Source organism: Prosopis cineraria, unplaced genomic scaffold (genome assembly GCF_029017545.1).
Source record: "Prosopis cineraria cultivar Desert tree isolate PC_DT_omini unplaced genomic scaffold, ASM2901754v1 PC12, whole genome shotgun sequence".
Classification (NCBI taxonomy): domain Eukaryota; kingdom Viridiplantae; phylum Streptophyta; class Magnoliopsida; order Fabales; family Fabaceae; genus Prosopis; species Prosopis cineraria.
Genome location: NW_026555343.1, coordinates 6,003,174 through 6,023,802, shown reverse-complemented (window position 1 = coordinate 6,023,802; position 20,629 = coordinate 6,003,174). Strand labels below are relative to the sequence as shown.

At 31.1% G+C, this 20,629-nt stretch overlaps 1 pseudogene; it reads left to right on the top strand.

Annotated features, from left to right (window-relative positions):
- Positions 1 to 8,713: 8,713 nt before the first annotated feature.
- Positions 8,714 to 20,137, top strand: LOC129289013 (serine carboxypeptidase-like 3; annotated as a pseudogene).
- The last annotated feature ends 492 nt before the right edge of the window (positions 20,138 to 20,629 follow it).

Genomic DNA, 20,629 nt, shown 5'->3' with positions numbered 1-20,629 from the left:
AAACTTAAACTTTTGATAGGAACTTGCAATGGCTGTCACTAAAAGTTTGACAATCAATGGTGATATTTTAGAGTTACCAAAAAAAAAACTCACACTTTCAATGGCACCTTTGATCGAAAGGTGAGACTTTTAGTGGTGGCTTTTATGATCGCCGCAAACTGTTCACTCTAAATGGTGACTCATATTTGTCGTTAAAAGTCAATGCTAAAAGTTTTTTTTTTATACTGATTTTATGATACATCATGTAAATATGGATTGAATTTTAATTTGTCCCATTGATATGTTAATTTTGAATTCAATGATCGCGAGGGGAACAAGAGAAGAGGATGAAAAAGGGAGAGAAAGATGACATAGTCACCTAAATCTAGTTGTGGGGTTGGGATTCAAATTTGGATCTAGAAATTTAGATTTAAAATATTGGGAGTAGATTGAGCATGAGATTATGAAAATTTGGAATAGTGGGTACTGAGAGAGCATTGAGATTTTAAAATAATTTAAGTATTATGAATGATTTTTTTATTGAGAATTTTATTTAAAACCATTTAATTCTTATATTTTTAGTGGAGTCATTATTCATTTTATTTTTTTAAACTTTTTCTAGATTTGTACTAAAACCATTGATATGGTTTAAAATAACTTTGATTTTTATATATTTAATTTGTTGTTTAATTTTTTATAGCAAATCAAGTTAATTGTTATACGTGGAAGATTATATTAATTCAAAAAAAAAGTAGTTGGAGCTGGAGTTCGAATGTCAATTGTCACGCACATATATATACATATATAACATAACCTAATTTATATGGTTATATACACTAGAAAATTAAATTTTAATATCGGTGAAATGTACATCATTTATGTCTTACCATCCGCCACTGTAGCCCATTCCATAAACATGACTACTTGTTGTCACAAAAATATGAAAGTCATTGCAATCTGAAAGTGCAATTAGTTTGGGTTTTTTCTTTTTTTTGGGGGGGGGGGGGATGTACCGTACATGTGTTTTCCTGCAACAGTTTCTGAGTCTTCGTCAATGACGATCCCTCCATGAAAAGTCCGATTTCGTTTTGTGCTTCTTACAGTACAATTCTCTCACAATTTTTCAGGAGATCAGCTCCAAGCAATTAATAATGGATTATGAACCTCCATTGTTAGAAGCCTCCCAGAAACTTCTCCGAAGATCGTCAGACACGAGAACGATGAACTCCAAGTCAACAACATCATCAATATTATCAACGGCAGTGGAGAGCAGTACTTGTGAGCTACCTGTGATTGATCTTGGCCGTTTAAACAGCAATACTGACCATCTTGAGAGAGAAGAGTGCAAGAAGCAAATAATTGAAGCTGCTAAACAATGGGGTTTTTTCCAACTTGTGAATCATGGGATATCACAACAATTCTCGCAGATGTTGCTGTCGTCAGAGGGATTAATCAAAGCGTTTCATAGGCCTTTTGCAGATAAGTCCCAACAATCTTCCACAACTGTTCATTACAAGTGGGGCAACCCTTTTGCTACTAATCTCAAGCAGCTTCTATGGTCAGAAGCCTTCCATATATTTTTTCCACATGGACAAGCAAACATGGATGAAGACGACCACCACACATGTCTTAGGTATACATTATTTCGTATGTGTGTATATACACAAATATATTTGTGCAGAACTTTAGCTTTGTATTATTAAAACATAAAAGAAATCTCGCATTTAAAAATTAGAAGATGGACCACAAATTTATAAGCTTAGAAAGTATTTAAACAAATGGCTTAAGTTATTTTGATAGAGTATACTATCCTTAAGTATACTTAAGTCATTTAGTTAGATGCTTTCTAAACTTAAATTTTTAAATCTATCATTTAATCTTTAGATGTGGGACTTCTTTTATGTTCTAATGTGTGTGTGTGTGTGTTTTTTTTTCTTTTTATATTATCAAGGTGAGGATGGATAAGTTTAATTTAGGACAAAAGGATATGTAGAGCCTAGACCTATCAATATTGAATTCAATATAATTTATATAAAAGTAGTAAAGTAATTCATTATAAGAGGATGTGTGTTTAGTTTCATTCATATATAAACTCCCCATAAGATGCGTTTAGTAAGTTTCAGTCGAAACTGCATTGCTTAGGAAAAATAAGGGGATCCAGACGCTCTTCCAAATTTGGTATTCTACAAATAAGTTTAGGAAAAATATAACCGTTGGTTCAATCCTGATATTTTTAGTGTATTTTGGTATTAGTCCTTATACTTTTTTTAATTGCTCCAAATTCCTTAAATTTCATTAGTTTGATGTACCTTAGTTTTTATCATCATTGACAAAGTTAAATCTGCTAATGTATGGATATGTTTGTTAATTTTGCTGCTAAGTTGATAAAATTATGATGTTTTGGACATTGTAAGAGAAAAATGACTATTGACCTTTCTGCCTACATGTTCTATTCATGTCTTCTTTCATCTAAAAGCATCATCCATCGCATGTTTAAGAATTTTGATTTAATCTTCTACTTGTTTTTTTTTCCTTTTATTCATTTTTTATACAACTTACATAATTTTAACATGGCAACACATATAGTAACACAGTTTGTGTACACGGTTGCCATTGTTAAGTCCTTAAATATCATATTCTAAGACATAGGAGCTAACTTTACAGACCAATAAAACTTCAAAGACTTGGAGCAACGAAAAAATTATAGAACTAATACCAAACAAGCTAAAATATAGGGGACCAACAATTATATTTTTATAAGAAACTATCCTCCCTTGACATTTTTTAGAACATAGGATAGATAGAAGATTAAAATGATGAGATTGAACTCGCGATTTGTCACAACTAAGAATGAATTTCATGTCACTAGGCTAAAGCCGCTGGCGAAAGATTAGTCTTTCATTTCCTTTAACTATCAAGAAGAGTATATATACAAGCATAGCTTTCCCCTTCCCTTTAATTTATTGTTTTGTTGATTTTGTTGTTATCATATATTCCCTTCGATCTTTATCATAAGACATTTTTTAAAAAAGATTGATGATACTTATTATAAGTCATTTGTTGGGGTATTAATTAGGTTTTCTCAATATATATTACCCTTATTTAAAGTCATTAATTGTGAGATAAAATATATTGTAAATGTAAAAATGTTCCTCTTAAATATGGATAAAATTGGAAATTTATTCCATTTTCAAATAAATTGATGATTTAATCATTTCTCATTAATTGTAGTGAGATGGTTAGGTTTGAGAGGTGTCTTATAATAAGGATTGAAGGGAGTATATTTTTGGATTTCAACCTATTGTTTGGTCAATCCTCTATATGTGTAAAAAGAAACTGTAACATATACTCCCTCTGGTCTAAAATATAAACAATTTTTAGAAAAAATCTGCGTACAAATAAAATCCTCATTCTTATAAAGATATATATTGCTCTTTTTCTTACCATTTGTTCTAATTATCAATGCATTTCATGATGAGTGATAAATAACTTTACATAATGATCTAAGTTAATAATAAATATAATGAGGAAAATGGGTAGGAATTTCACATGTAATAGATTACTCATATTTTGAACTTAAATTAATGAAGGGAAAATACTTATAGTTTGTAATGGAGGGAGTATATAATTTGGGGCATTATAAATAGGTACTTGTTATTATTTTTCACGTCTATAATTAATTAGTTACACAATTCTAATAATAATTATTTAATCTTTAGATCGATTACTGAAGCATTTGTGAGAAAGGTGGCTCCTCTGGCAGAAAGCTTGGCGGAAATCTTGGGTCAGGAATTGAACATCAAATCCAGCTACTTCCGAGAAATGTGTTTGCCAAACACGAGTTTTCTTCGGTTAAACAGATACCCGCCATGTCCGATTCCCAAACTGGTGTTTGGTTTGTTGCCTCACACTGACTCCACTTTCCTGTCCATCGTGTACCAAGGCCAGGTTGAGGGATTGCAATTGCTGAGAGATGGAAAATGGATTGGAGTGAAACCAAATCCTCATGTTCTATTGGTCAATGTAGGTGATTTATTCGAGGTATATTTGTCTTACTCTCTTCACTCCATCTTATTATATGCTCACTGGCTCCAAAATATATACATTTTTTCTCCCAGCTACTTTTAATTTAAAATATAAGCAACTTAATATCTGCAAAAGGGCAGGACTTATATACTTCATCATATACACTTAACATACTTTAATCTAATTAAATCCAAACAAGTGAATTTTAATGTAATTATAATATTAATAAGAAGAATTTTATGGAATAAATAATCTATAAGAAATTCACATGTCTTACTTTAATTGAAAACAAGCAACTTAAGTATATAAGGCTAAATATATTAGTTTTTTCCATTGTAAAATTCTTTCTTATTTTACCCTTATATTTATCAACTTAGATTCTTATATTTTTGAATTAATTACATTCTTCTCTGTCATCATAAATTGGAACTAATGAAAGAAAAAAAAAACAATATATGTGTTCATTGAGAATAACGATTCTATTGGTATGTAGATTATTATTAAAAGTTGCTCATATTTGGATTGAAGGGAGTATTTCCTCTTGTTCTATTTATGAGATAGAGAGCAAAAAAATTTATTTCTATTTATAAATAATTCCATTAAATTTTTATCAAAAGTTTCCCATTTTGCGTCTCATTAAATGATGGAAGAAATTATATTATCAAATTATGTATAGTTAATAGGAAGCAAAGTTAGAAACTTATTAAATTTTTAAATAAAATTAATGGGTTTTGAGATGTTAGTTAGTTCAATGCACACAAAAGCACATGTTAACTAAAAATGTGTTTGGGTGTTAGTTAGAAAGGGGGGAAAGCTATGTTTGGAGACATGTAAATTTGAAATTTGATCAAATTTCTTATTTGAGCATTTAAAAATTTATGAATTTGGATTTTAAATATGAGATTTTAAATTCAGAATTCATTAATTCAAACACTATCTTAAAAAAAATGGATATAATATGGTTCAATAACGATTTTCTTTTTTGTATTCCGGAGTTTAGAAAATTTAGGGAGATTATTTAATTGACATTATTTATCCTTTATTATCTTCATTTTCTTGATTATGGAAAAAAAATAGATTTTTTTTTTTGGGTGGGGTTGCTGTTGATCAAGTGAGGGGTTTTGACGAAGGATTCTATTATTTCCTGTTTCCTTCTTAACCATGGTCTTCTGTCCAAGCCTATAAAGATTTCTTGTATGTCAAAGATAAATATTAATATATGCCATGTAAAATTTATAAGAAGTGGTATTATTTATAAATTATAAACAATATAATGTAACTGACCTAAAACTTTGTAAAAATACATAGAAAAACGTGTCTAGTTTTTATGTATCTCATATTTAATTTTATATATATATAATATATATATAAGAGTTTAACTTATATTTAATGTAGCAAAACGGAAAAATGAATTTCTCAGATTCCTGAAATTAATATTTTTAATATAGAGTGACTCGATTGACTTCCCTCTCTTGAGTCTTGAGGTTCCGACTATTGAGACTTTTCTATTTGGCCGTAATTATAAGTTATCACTATAATGACTTGCTTGACTTTCCATCACTAAAGTGATCTTTAGTGTTGGAAAAATATACCTCAGAAGATAATTTTTGGCAGTGATTATAACTTATAAGTGATTACGAATCATAAGAACCTGCAGGTAGATGAACTCAGAAAGGACCGTTTATTACTCTAAAGGCTTATCCTATATAATATATTCCCTCTAGGTCACAATATATAGTACATCTTCCAAAAATCTTATTTGGTCTAAAATATAGAGTATTAGGTAGTTTTTACAACTTTTTTTCTAATTATAATCATACAGTCATGCTTCATTTATTACTCTTCTTAAAGAAATAATGCATTAAAAATTTAATTGTCATTATTAAAACACTTATATAGGATATTTAATAAAAGTATAATTAGAAAATATGTAAAAAAATTTAAGAGATTAAAATTTTTGTCTAATATATTTTTTTAGAACTATGAAATAGTTATCAATGCTTTATATTATTGGTCAGGAAGAGTATCTTAGTATACAATAATGATGACCTTAAGATTTTAAATTTTCAAACATGGTCATCTTCCGTATATATTGTTTTTTGATGATACTATCATTACCAGTAGCTAGAGATGAGAATTAGAACTAGCCCGATCCTTATTCTCGACTCATAGTAGCAAAACCTAAAAAGACAAGTAATTTCACTATCATCATGTACGTCGAGAAATATAGAGAGGGAATTAAGAATCATGATGATAATTAAAGAAGGAAAAAATTTTCCCACAAATGACCCCACAAGAACTGGGTTAACTAGGTTAAGGTTATATTTAATTTCCTGTGGAAAAAGAAACAACTGAAAACTTATGTGTGAGTGCGCGCGCCCGCATGCAGGCATTGAGCAACGGAGTATACAGAAGCATAATACACAGAGTGGTCGCTGCAGAGAAGGAAGAAAGGTTCTCTGTGGCATATTTCTATAGGCCTTTCGACGACGCAGTGATAGAGAGCCATGGCACGCCTAGGGTTTACAGAAGCTTCACTTTCAAAGAGTATAAACAGCAAAATGAGGAAGCTTTGAAGCAGACCGGTAATAAAGTGGGGCTCTCTAGGCTTCTTTTTGTCGAAGAACGTTGACTTGGCAAAAGCTTAATAGAGAATTCAGTTTGGGTATAGTGGTGTACTATAGTAGAGTGTCATTGAATGTTGTGTGGAGCTCTCTATTTCTGTTCATGTCAAAAACCCACTTCCAATTAAGGGGATATATATATATATATATATATAAAACCATGCATGGTTGGGTTTGGTATGAAAGGCTAGTTGTTAATCTCTTATAACAAAACAAATTAAGGTTTGAATCTTTACTTGAATTTGTACTCATCTTTAGTATCCCACTGTGCCTTGAATATGTTTGATTCCAATATAATCAGGACACCTTTATGCCAAAAAAAAAAAATGAAGGGTGTATGTATATTCACACGCCCCTAAGAAAAATCATATATGCTTCAACATTTGGTTTGGTGGAATGATTTATATTAAGGACTAGAAAAAACTTGAATAAAGTATCTTAAATTTAGGGTTTAAAAAGTGTTTTATAAGTAAATATAATTATTAGTCTGTAATTTTCATGGTGATTAGGACAGGCCACAATGTTTATAGCCTGTGAAAAATATAGCTTTTCTGTACATTTTTTTTTAATAACGCAGAGTACAGTTTTGAAAACCCCTTGCATTTTTCTCCATGTACAAGATTTCAACCTAACATCTTGATATTGAAAAGAACATTTCTTACATATTGTAAATTGATGAGTGGCTGTAGATTTTTTTTATTGCAAAATCACAAAATAGACCAAAAAAATTTCCATTTAAAGAAATTAATTTCCCTGAGAAAATACATGACTTTAATACCAATTAACACCACTTGAAAGAATCATTAGGCGAAATTTGATTTTTTTTTAAATGATATTTACGTTCAACAATATGGTTTGCTTTTAAGTTTTGAGGAAAAATTGGGGGCTTAAAAATTCATGTATTTTACAAGTTCTAAAATACGTGAATTTTTAAATGGCTCAATTTGTAAGTGATTATGTCATACTAACAAATAAAATTAGTAAAATAAGGGTCATTCAAGAATTAACTAATCACTGTTATGTAATTATAACAAGCAAGTGGTTCAGAAACTAAATTTATTACCTATATGAACATGTTATTTTCATGATATTTATTTGTCAATTTACAAATGAGAGAACTTGTAAAATATATGAATTTTTAAACATTTCAATTTGTAATTGATTTATCAAATAACATTAGTAAAATAAAAAATGTCGTTCAAAAATTAACAAGTTACAATTATATTATGGTTTGGAAGTGATTTAAAAGCTCGAGTGGCTATGTATATATATATTTCTTTTTTTTTATATGATTAAAAGAATTTGGTGGCTTGGTGGCCATAAGTTTTAATTTTTTAAGTGCCCAAAGCGTCATGAGCTTAAACCATCAGCCACCTTCATTAATTATCGATTAAGTTGGGTGCCGATGGCCAGCGTTAGTGACTGTAAGGTTTGCTTTTTCATTAAAAAAAAAAGTACAGTAAAGGAGAGACATCATATTGTCATTTTACTTTGAAATGTATTTACATTTTAGTCCTTAGGTATTGCAGTGTAAAATCAAGTTGTGTTGGTTCTTCCTTATGAAAAAGTTGGTCCAAAGATCCTTCATTATTGCAAATTTTCCCAATTTTTTTTCCCCTTTAAAAGAACAATCCTAATGTTACTTTTGATAAAGCTAAAATAAGGAAGGACTTGGGAACTTGAAAAGCAGGTAAAAACAACTGTTTACAAGAGATTTGTCATAATTCAATCCATTCACTTCACTTACATCTAATTTTCAAGAATCATTTGAAATTTATTATTACCGTTAGTTTGATCCTGACATTCTTGGCGAAAGAAGAAAAGATCCTAGCATAAATGAGCCACAGTAGGTTCTCAAGGATCATAGCACCCTTAAACACTCCACACCATTAATAAATATAAGTAATATATATCTAATTTATTTAAATTTGAATATATTCTAAAACAGTAAAAGTATGAAAAGATAATAGTAATAAGTTAAAATTCACATACCTTAATTTGATATACTAAATATAAGGCTAAGTGTATAAATTTTATGCTCTAGCCCACAGCGAAAAATATTATTATTTGGGGCGACTAGGACTATGCCCTGTAGCCGTCGTCTGGCAGCAGCATTTGTGGAGGGTGAGTTTCTTTTCGATGCTTCTACGTGGTTGCCGGCGATGAAGATGGGGGTTTGTAGGCGCAGCTGCGTGGATATGTTGATCGGACTAATAGGAGAAGGAAGGGCAATGGTTCTTGACCAGCAAGCATGAATTCGCAGAGATTTATATAGCCAGCTTTTGAAATTTCGAGTTTAAAACTGTTTAATTTGAAATGGTTATTGCCCAAGATGTTTCTATTTGATTGATTGCCATTGAATGCCCTTCAATCGCAGAGGTCTTCAATGGTGTGCTTGTTCATTTTCGCTCTTTTTGGCTAGAGGAGGGGGAGTAATTTTAATAGAGGTGAGGGGAGGGTCCCTCCCAATCCCCCAATTTGGGGGAAGGTTTTGGAAGGACTTTTTTTGCCAAACAAGGGGAAGAAGCCTCCAAACATACAGGGTTTAAGGGTATTTTTGTAATTTTACATTTTATTTTTTCATGTCTTTACAGTTACCCTTTTTAACCTACCAAACATGTCACTCTTCATTGCACACTCACATCTTTCTTTCTTCCTTCCCGTTCCTTTCCACCCATGCCCATTCTTCCACCAAAATACAGACTGTTGATACAAATATTTTGAGAGTAAACTTTCATTCAATCTCTCAATAATTAATGCCTCAACTATCTAGTTCTTGAAGCCTGTCTTTACGCAATTCACTAGTTCAAAGGTTTTCAATCCAAGCAAGCTTAGACAAATGTGAAGCATCTTCTAAGAACCAAAAACATATGACAAATTTTCATATATAAAGTTAAGTCAAGGATTAATATTCAATATGTTGTAATGATGAAACATGTTTTTTTTTCAGGTATGTGGGAGTAGAAGAATCAGAAGAAGTGCAGGTATTCTAGTATTTTATAAAGTCAGAGAATAATCCTAAAGAGGATCCAATCCTACTTTGGTTATCAGGAGGTCCTGGTTTCTCTTCCTTTACAGGCCTTATCTATGAAATAGGTAAGAGCTAAACATTAACATTGCTCTCTCAAAACTCAAAACTCTCAATTACCTTCCGTTTTCCCCTGAAATCCTGAAAGTTGAGAGCGCAACTTTCTTTCCCATTTCCATCTCCTTCTCTCACAAAATTCCTTCTCCATTATCCTTTATGTTAGTCTCTTCTGTGTTATTCCAATTTTATCAGGATGTCGTTTTAATATCACTTCCTTAAGGAAAATAATTTATCATCTCAAATCTTTCTATTAAAAACATCACTCACAATGAGAGGAAAACCTTATTTTTGTTCTGAAATTATGCCAGCATGCCCATATATATGGTTGTGTGTGTGGTGTGTATAACTGCATATATAAAAATTAAATGATCATTAACTGTCCTTGGGTGTGCTTGTGAAGGTCAACTGGCATTTATTGAAAGATACAATGAGAGCTTGCCAAGTTTAGTTTTGAGGCCACACAATAATCTTGGACAAAGGTGAGATATTTATCTGTAATTGTATAGCTATGCAGCTGTTTATTATCTTTTTCTTCTCACAACAACATCTGAACAGGAAACATTGGTAGGGTGTAAGAAGCATATGCAAAATTCACTAACTTGCACTGTGTCATGATGAGCATAAGTCTAAAGAGAAAACCCATTTAAAAGACTAACATATTAAATGGAAAAGCTGCTTAAATTTATAAACCCCATTTCACTTGTGAGGCTCTCCTGAGAATCATAACACACTGAATACATGATAACCACCAAACATATAGTACTGGAAAGAAGAGAGATGTTGCCAAAAAAAAATAATTTCCTTGCTAAGATACCTTTGCAAAGAATTAGGGAGGAAACAAAAGGGGATAACTGCCTTGCTGATATATGGCCACTATTTAACAAGAAACTTTTTTCTTTCTAATTTCTTGCTTGCTCTCTTGGCCAAAAAAAAGTTTACATATGTATGTGCATTTATATGTATGTACAAACTTGCCAGAATCCAAAATTGTTATACTTGCAAGGTGACTCACTCTATCAATTTGTCTTTTCAGGTAAGTAGAATTATCTTTGTAGACTTGCCCGCTGTAGCGGTCTTCACTTACGCCAAAACTGAAGCTGCGGTTCAGCAAGGTCATTGGAATATTATTCAACATTTTCATCAATTTTTTAGGAAGGTATATATTTTTACCCTAATTTTTATTTCATTTATCTCATAATCACCACGTTTTAGCAGTTAATTGTTATGTTAACCCAAAAGAAAAGAGATTCACATTATTGTATGGAAGTCAAGGGTTTGCTTTCTACATTCTTTCTTTCTTCTCACATCTTTAATCTTATTAGTTTGTTTGTTCTCATTCATAAGCCAAATCGAGAACTAGAAACTTCATTGATTCAAGTTAGGTTAATAGAGTGACTTTGTTAGAGGTCCTGCCAAAATAGACATTTTAATTTGACTTTATTTAAAATTTCTCCTAATATTACTGGTGCAAAATAGAATTTTAATGACACATTTTTTGCCACAATTTCTCAAAAACCTATGGCAATATATGCGCAAGTGACTTTTTCGTAATTAAATGCTTATGTATTTCATTTATAGCCATAGTCCTAAGATTAACTGTCACCATAAATGAAATTAGTTAGAGTAAATTAATTTTAAAAAATTAAATCATTTAATTTAATTAATTAGTTAAAGTAAATTATTACTCAATTGTTTATTACCTAAATATAATTAATTATAAAAATAACTATAATAAATTAAATTAATTAAGACATAAATAAGTAAATTATTTATTTAAAAAATTTAATTTTAATAAATTAAAATAAAATTTAGTAATTAATAATATAATTCTAATAAATTATATTCATTAAGTATTTCTTATTTTAGGTAAATTAATTTTTCTTAAATAAATTAAATTAATTAAGTGTTTTTAAAATTAATTTATCTTATTTTAGGTTAATATGTCTGAATTCAGACATATTAATTCAGACATCTTCACAGCACAGCATTGCGCCTTCATCCAGATCTCCGTTTCCTTCAGCTCGTTTCCCTCAGCTCGTGTCCCTCAGCTTGTTTCCCTCAACTGCCGTCGCTACCGTCATCTCTCAGCTCATTTCCCCTTAGCTCGTCCTCTTCTCCTACTCCACCGTAGGTTCTAGCTACGTCATTCAGTTGCCTTTCCCACAGCTCGCCTCCAGCTGCATTTCCCACAACTCGTCTCTCCGCCTCTCCAGTCGCCGTCGCCGCCGTCGCCGCCAGTTGCTATCTCTTTCGGATTTCATCTATAAGGTTTTTTTTTTTGACAATTTGTTAGCTACTTTTTTATACTTAATTATTTTTAGCTTCTAATTTTTTTACTATTTTTTTATTTCCTTTTCCTACTATTTTTTTAAGTTCATTTGTTGGGTTAAATTTTGATTGTTACTAATTATTATTTATTACTTAATTAGTTTATTTTTTTATTACAGCTGACCTCTTGTTATTTTTTAAGTTTTTTTTTATTTTTTTAAAGAATTATACTATTGATTGTTGATTAAAGTTGATAATTATTAAAATTTCAATTAAAATTTACTTAAATTAATCAAATTGAGAGTTTGGTGCTTGAAAAATCTCAATTTATAAGTTGTTATGTTGTTGATTTTTTTTTAAATTTTCATGATATTAATTTCTTTATGTTTAGTATAATTAATTTCTTTTTAAGTTTGTTTGTTGGAATGAATTGTGAACCCTATTATCAAAAATTATACTATTGATTATTGATTAGAATTGATAATTATCAAAATATCAATCGTGGTTTACTTAAATTGATCAAATTGAGGGTTTGGTGCCCGAAAAAATCTCAATTTACAAGTTATTATGCTGCCGATTTTTTTTTAAATTTTCATGGTATTAATTTCTTTATGTTTAGTATAATCAATTTCTTTTTAAGTTTGTTGTTGGGATGAATTGTGAACCCCATGATCAGGTAATAATTTATAAATAACAATTTATAATTATGAAGTTTTTCATATACTTGAATTATTATCCATACATATATTGTTATTGAATTTGCAGCACTTTCAAAGTTTGAAGCCATATTCTAGCAAGAGTTGAGACATATACGCAATTTGTGGTCTAGTTTTTTTTTAGAATTAACAGGATTAGAGTAGCAACTTTCTAGATATTTTGTATTGGAAATTAATTTTAGTTCATGTACCAGACATATTTGTATTGGTCTTTGGAGCTGCTGTTTCTTAATTAATGCAGGTTTTGTAAGTAAGCGAATGTATATAGATATAAGTGTACGAGTAAAAAAAATATATTGTATTTATGGCCACAGTTGTTATACTAACTGTGATAAAAAGCCATTCATGGCGACAGTTGTTGATAGAACTGTGGCCATAAATGAACTCTAGAATAATTTTTCATCACTATATTTTTCGCCACAAGTCAGATGGCACCTGTGATAAAAAATATTATATTTCGCCACAGTTTCTTTTGACCTGTGGTAAAAAATATTTATTTACTATCAAATGATTTTCTACTACACAGCATCTTTCATTGCCAAAAATGCATTTTAACTGTGGCGAAAAATAATTTTTGCACTAGTGTATAAAAGGTCAACATTGTAACATTTATTAATTTTTGTTGTGGTTGATTGATCATCCAGAATATCCATCAAATAAATTCTATTTGGTCGGTGACTCCTATTCTGGAATTCCTATCACAGCCATCGCTCTAGAAATTTCAAATGGTACTCATAATCTATTCTGCATTATGATGCCCTTGTAAATGTATCAGTAACTTTCTAATGAAAATTTCACGTCAATCCTCGAATTTCAGTCAAAGTTTCATCTCCCAATTATTTTTGTGAAAGAAGTTAACTCTTTGTACAACTTGAGGTTATGATCTTGAATAGTAGGAGTGCTTAGGTCATTCCTCCATATCACAATAAATGTTATAAGTTATGAGAAAATTAAATTTTATATTGTTCTGAGGTAAATGACTCTAATAGTCTCCAACTGATTGTCTCACACTGTCACGCACAACAAATTTAAAAATTTATACTTTCTGGTGAAGGAAAAAAAGCTTGCGGATATATGGGTGTCTGTGTGTGTCTTTCAATATGCATAACCTGTTATAGTAATTCGATTAATCTTCTGATTTTGTGAGCTGCAGGGAATGAGAATGGGATCCAACCATGATAAATCTGGAGGTTTGCAATCAGTTATCTCTATTTTGTCTTTCACATTCAAAAGTTCCGTGTCAATTTGCCTTTGTTCTTCATGTGAACTAAGGGGCTATGTAGATTATGAGATATTAACATTCTTTTCTAGGGATACATACTAGGAAACCCAATAACTACAGGGTATGAATTAAATTATGCAATTCCAATTGCCCATGCAATGGCACTCATCTCTAATGAACTTAGAACCGGTAATTCGAGCTGAGATCAATGGACTTACCTAAACCCGCCCTAAAAAAGTGGAGCCAAGCTTAAAAAAAACATATATTTTTTTATATTCGGGCTACCCTAATAGGCCCGAGAAAATTCAAGCCAAGCCCAATCGGGTTTGGGCTTGGCCCGAATACCCAAACAAAAACATTTTTCTTTACAAAATATATTAAATATGATAAATATTGATTAATTCTTTAAGCTTTAGGTCATTTTATACTAAAATATCATATATTTAAGTCCAATACATCATTTAAGTATCAAAAAAACATATTTTATATTTTTTATAAAATAAAATAATTAATTTTAAAGTGAAAATTTTAATTAAAAATAATTTTAAAAATAAAATTTTGAATATTCGGGCCGAGCTTAGCTATTCAGGCTTTTCACTTGACTCGCCCGAATTCTCAACTCTAAATGAACTCTACAAGGTAACTAAGCTCATTAGTACAAGTTATTTTGGGTACTTTTTTTTATAAAAATTATTGGAAAGGGAAAAAAAAAAGTTTTAATGCTGACACGTCTGAAATGTTTGATTTATAACAGTCACTTCAGAAAAATTGTGAAGGAGAATATACAGACATAGACCCTAAAAACTTGTTATGTTTAAGAGACTTCTTGTCTTTTCAAGAGGTAAAGTGCTCATGGCATTGTTTCTTGACTGAAATTTTTCTTATTGCTAATTTCAATTTTTTTCAATTTCTCTTTGGTTCCAGCTAACTGTTAATATCTATCATGACCACATTTTATATCCATATTGCGGTCACGATACACGTCCACCAAAAGAAAGTGTTCGAAGGAGATATCTAAGTGATCTAAAAGATCAAACCAATAAACTCCTTTCCCCAGATACATGTCAGGTAATTTTATTTTATTTTATTTTTTTTGCTTTTAGTTTTTTTTTATTTTCCCTTATAAACTCAAGTACAATCTGTTCAGTTAGTGTCTTCCAATTTAATGATCCATTTATTCACGTGATTACATTACACATAGTCAAATTGTTGACCTGGATATGAAGTATTGAATGTAGTGGTTTCCTGGCATGCACTTAATCAGATTACACACATACAGTGATTGCTTGACATTAGATGTAGGGAAGAGTTTAAAAATTTCGTGCACTCCCAAATTGGCACTAGTAATTCTACTTTCTCAAGATAATTGGCTGCAGAGATTTTTAGAAACTGTATGTGAGGAGTTTTGGTGCCTCCTTCCAAAAGTTTTAGTTAAATTTTTTTCAAACATTTATTTCATGAGAAAATTTCCAAAAGTTTTATCGTTTTCTTGAGGTGGATCCATAAAAGAATCCAAAATTAGGAGACGTTATTGAGAAATTAGTTTATGTAACAATAAAAGGTGGAAGTACAAAAATTGCTGAGGATTTAAATTGAAAGGGTTGCATTAAAAAAATGTTTATTACTTAGGGATAAAATAGTTAACTACTATTAAATATTTTTTAAAAAATTTATAAATTTTTTATTATACTTTATTCTATATTAATCTTGTAAATTCAATAACGATGATATTCAGTGTACGATTTTGATTTATTCACTAGTAACATTGATGGTAATGCTTGAGTTCCTCCTTTTCCTTTGCCACAGGGAAACAAATATTTACTATCTGATTATTGGGCCAACAGTGATGCCCTTCGGAAGCATTGCATGTTCAAAAGGTTTGATCACATATAAAACTAATTCTCTTTTTGGGTTATATCCTTCTTTCAGCTTTACTACTACTTTCTATTTGGAGTTTTCTTTGATTTCACTCTATTTATATTCTTTCTTGTGATGAATGATGCTACAATACTAATGCCAGAGCTTTGAGTGAGAATGTGGGCTTGAATGATATCGTGCGCCAATGTCCATACTTTGATCATGGAGTATCAAATTCTTTGTAAGTGCAAGAACAGACTAATTGTCAGCATATATATCTCTGTAGCTTTTTCTTGAGGGATATGCAGTTCCTTCAATAAGTGTCCAATTTAGTCCAAACTCCTACCTCTAATGCAACTCCCACATTCCATCTACAACCATTTAATATGTCTTCCAGCTGTCATTATTTACATAATATATCATTCAACTAGCATCTGCTAGGCATGAATCATGGTCTACATTGGTTAATGAACAACAGATTTCAAGATGGTGGGCCAAAGCCAAATTTATTCTAACAATGACAACCTATCCACAACTAGAAGAATTGAGCTAAACACTTCAGATTTTGGAAAACTAATGAAGTTCATACTTCATAGTTATCTCTTGCCACGGCGCCTCTGATATGGGTAAGGTTTCTAAGTTCGGTTGTTATTTAGATTAAGATCAGAACTTAGTCTCTTGAGCATATTAGATAATGGGCAACAAACTTTTCAATCTTCACCTTCACATTCTTCAGGCAAAAGATCTCACCTATCCTTTTTATGTCTTTGAGTTCTAGCATGTCCAGCAATTCAAGTGGGCATGAAATTCTGATGGTATGTTACTTTCATGCAACAGCAACCCTGTTTAGTGCCAATAATCAATATTTCGCTTTCTACTATGAAAATGGTTCATGAGAGAAGTTGACAGACATGAAAGCTAGCAACTTATCATTTCCATTTTTTATGGTGCATCAATCACTTCCATCTACAAAGGAATAGGTGAACCCTATCAATCTGAGGGGATGGCGGTGTTGTTCAGGAGTTTGGGCTGTTGGGGTTATGAGCTACTTCTAGATTCTTTGATAACTAACAACAGTAAATTTTTATCCAGTCAGCAATGCCTCCACTTCAAAATTTCTTGTGTGATAGCTTAAAGCCATCTTACAAGGGTGGAAACAGTCATATATTTCTTACTGACCTTCTTCCTGATATGCTGCATAGAGGATGAGTGGGTGGCCTTGAGTTAGGTTAGCTTCATTTCTCCATGCAAGATGCATCAATCTACACAACAAGCTATCCTGAAATTTGGATGTTGCCAAATATAAGTGTAATTTTCACCTTCAAATTTTCTCAATACATTTAAACCTTATTATTCCGTCTGAAGTTCTTTCTGGGTAATTGAAGAGGCGTTGGCATTGAGCAGAAATCATCAATCAATATATCAATATATATATATATATATTGCTATAAAAGCTAGGGAAATCTGCACTGTTTATAAGGAGCCAGGAACAGTATAGGCCCCAACTAGTTCAGTTCCAAGCAATACATAGGGACCAAAGTCTAATTTTAATGAACGGTATAGGTCCCAACTAGTTCAGTTCCAACCATCTCCACATATGCTTCCAGTATTCTCAAACTGTGGAACTAATAATTAAATTGAACAAGAATGTCATAATAGAATATTGACACAAGCCCCCAGGAGAATGACTGGAATTGCTACCCCACACCCCCCCCCACCTTTTTTATTTTTTTAGTAGCTTGAAATGCGGTTGGATCATTGAAAATCCTATGTCACATCCCAAAAATTAATCATGACTTGCACGGGATATATATACAAACATGCATCCCTTAAGCATTGATTAAGAATTCTAATTTAATATTTTAATTTATCTATAATAGGATTGAAATTATTATAGCATTATCATATAAGTAAAAGATTACTAGACTTTTTGTAAAAAATTTCCGCAAAACCTTCCTGAAAATCTTGCAACAATATTTTACAAACAAAAATCACAAAAACTAAGAGCTTTACTCCTTCCAGCTACAGACAAAGTATATAATAAAAATAAGAATCCTAACTATAATCTATGTAGCACACCTAATCATCAAAACATAATACATAAATTTCATATTTACTTCAAAAAGAACTATTTACAAGACAAATCTTCACTCCGCTCAACAAAAGTCCTTAGTGGTTAGCAGGACGTACAATATCAGTTACACTATATGAGACCAAATCAAATATTATCTAATGAATAACGTCCCAATAATAAATAATAAAACATGAATAAAGAAAAGTTTGAAACAATTATATAAATTAAACAGACAATGATATTCATAAAAATTTAATAAACTTTAAAATAAAATGATTCTATATAGCTTTTAATGAAATCTTGAACCATTAAATTACCATATCAAATATTATTATCACTTAATTTCAAGAAAGCAGATAAATGAAATAAACAATTATAAATAGACTACTAATTAAAATCAATGGAATATAAAATCATCATATAATCAAATTCATATTTATAAGAATTTATTGGAACAATTAACAAACGTGGACAAACAGTTCGAGAGGGTAAATAACTGAACGCAACTTATGCCACGAAGACAAACGTGGTCACATAGTCCACAAAGACAACAAACCAGAGATGGTCAAAGTCACGAAACAAATATAGACATATAGTCCATAAGCATAATTAACCAGATATGATTAAAGCCACGAAATAGACATAGGTATAACACCCACGAATAACAAACGTGAGAATAGAACTCACAAAAATCAAACTAGCTAATCATTAACTAAGGTGCGCCAAGGACCAACAAAACTACCTTTAACAATCAGTGTTCTGTATAAAGTTCCCTCAAAATTTATTTTCAAACATGCAAGAAAATCATTACTATTTAAATACAATTTCAATTTCCAAAATCAATTTTGCATGAATAGTTTTAAACATCAAAATTTAAAACTTATCAAAATAAAATTTTATAACTAATATTCGTGCTTGCATGTATTAAGTAACCAAAATTACCATAACTGATAAAAATAATTTCATCAATCTTAAAAGTATACTTCATAATAAAAATACATGTGCATACCATAATTTAATTATTCTTCCCAATCACTTTAGAATTTCACAAGATAAAGAAATTTAAATAACAAAATATATCATACTTAGTTATTATTAAAAATAATTTACACAAAAATATAATATTTCAAATAAATAATTTTATGAATAAATCAGTTCTTACTTATCATGCTCCCAAATCCAATGATTTATTTCTTTCAACTTCAAAAAACATTTTTCCTCCTCTCAACATCCTTTATAAAATATATAGAGAATTAGTTAAAGACCTTTATCTAGAGCCGGTAATTTGGGCCAAGCCTGACGGGCTAGCCCGAATTGGCCCGAAAAATTTTAAGGTCGGGCTTAAAAAAGGATTTTTTTTTTATATTCGGGCTATTCGGGCCGGCCCGAATACCCGAATAAAACAATTATATTTTTAAAAAATATATAAAATATAATAAATATTAATTAATTATTTAAGTTTTAGATCATTTTATACTAAAATACTATATATTTAAGTCCTAGACATCGTTTAAGTATTAAAAAATATATTTTATATTTTTTATAAAATAAAATAATTAATTTTAAAGTAAAAAAATAATTAAAAATAATTTTAAAAATTAAATTCGAGCATTGGAGCCGGGCTTGGCTATTCGGGCTTTTATAAGCTTGGCTATTCAAGTCCGAATAAGCCCGACCTGCCCGAATTCCCGGCTCTACATTTATCCATACCACACAAACTCTCTTTTTTAAAAGTTCTCCTATAACAATAATTTAAACTGATGATCAAGCTTTCCAACACCCACTGAAGAGAATAAATGTTTTTAGTAATTGTTTAATCAACAATTTATTAATCACACATATCTTGCCATCATATGTCAAATTCTTCAAGCAAGCATTTTATCCCATACCTGAACAAAGAGGGAAGATTAATTTCATAACAACCCATTCAACAAACACGCAAATCTGCTGCAAGGAGAGGAGGAAGATGAAGTTCAACTCACAAGGGAATCCAATAGAAAAGTGAAGGTAGAGGTTGAAGCTTCCATACCCACTCCCACAGCTGCTCAAACAGAGGAGGAAGATGAAGTCTCCAGCGCACACACGGATGCCGACGCTGGACAGAAAGCAAGAATGGCGAACGGACGAGCTAACCAACAACTAGTAACAGTGAACGATTCAGCGACGCAAAGCAAGGAAGAAGAAGACCCAAATATACTCACACGACCTGCACAGGGGAGGAAATCGGTGGTCTTCGAAATGGAGAAGGAAGACCGTGAGCTCCCTGAACAACCGCAGCAGTGAACGAACGGCGACTCCCACAGTGGCCGGTGACAGATGAGCGGAAAGGAGGAGGAAGAAGGGCGGTGGATGAAGCCTCTCGAACTTGCTGTCCCCGCCGAAGCAAGGAGGGAAAAAAAAAACGAAAAGGGGAGTGGAAAATTTAATTTAAACCGATGGCAGTTTCGTAATTCCACTGTGGTCCGCAATAAAAATAAAATTTCCTCATGACATGGCAAGATTCGAACTTGGGACTTGGAAAATAAGTTATTAGTACAATTTCCACAAAACCAATGGCAGATCTGTATCCACACACACACACACACACATAGAGATATATATTATTACAATACTCGACTATCATCATTTTACTTTCTTTTTTTTTTTTAAATCTTGGCTTATTGCGATAATATTCGTTGATGACTCCTGGAAGTAGGCTTGGTGATAACTTTTGGAGCCCTTCGTTTGTGATGATGTGTACACCTTAAACCCAGTTTTGAAACGAAGTGTGGTCCC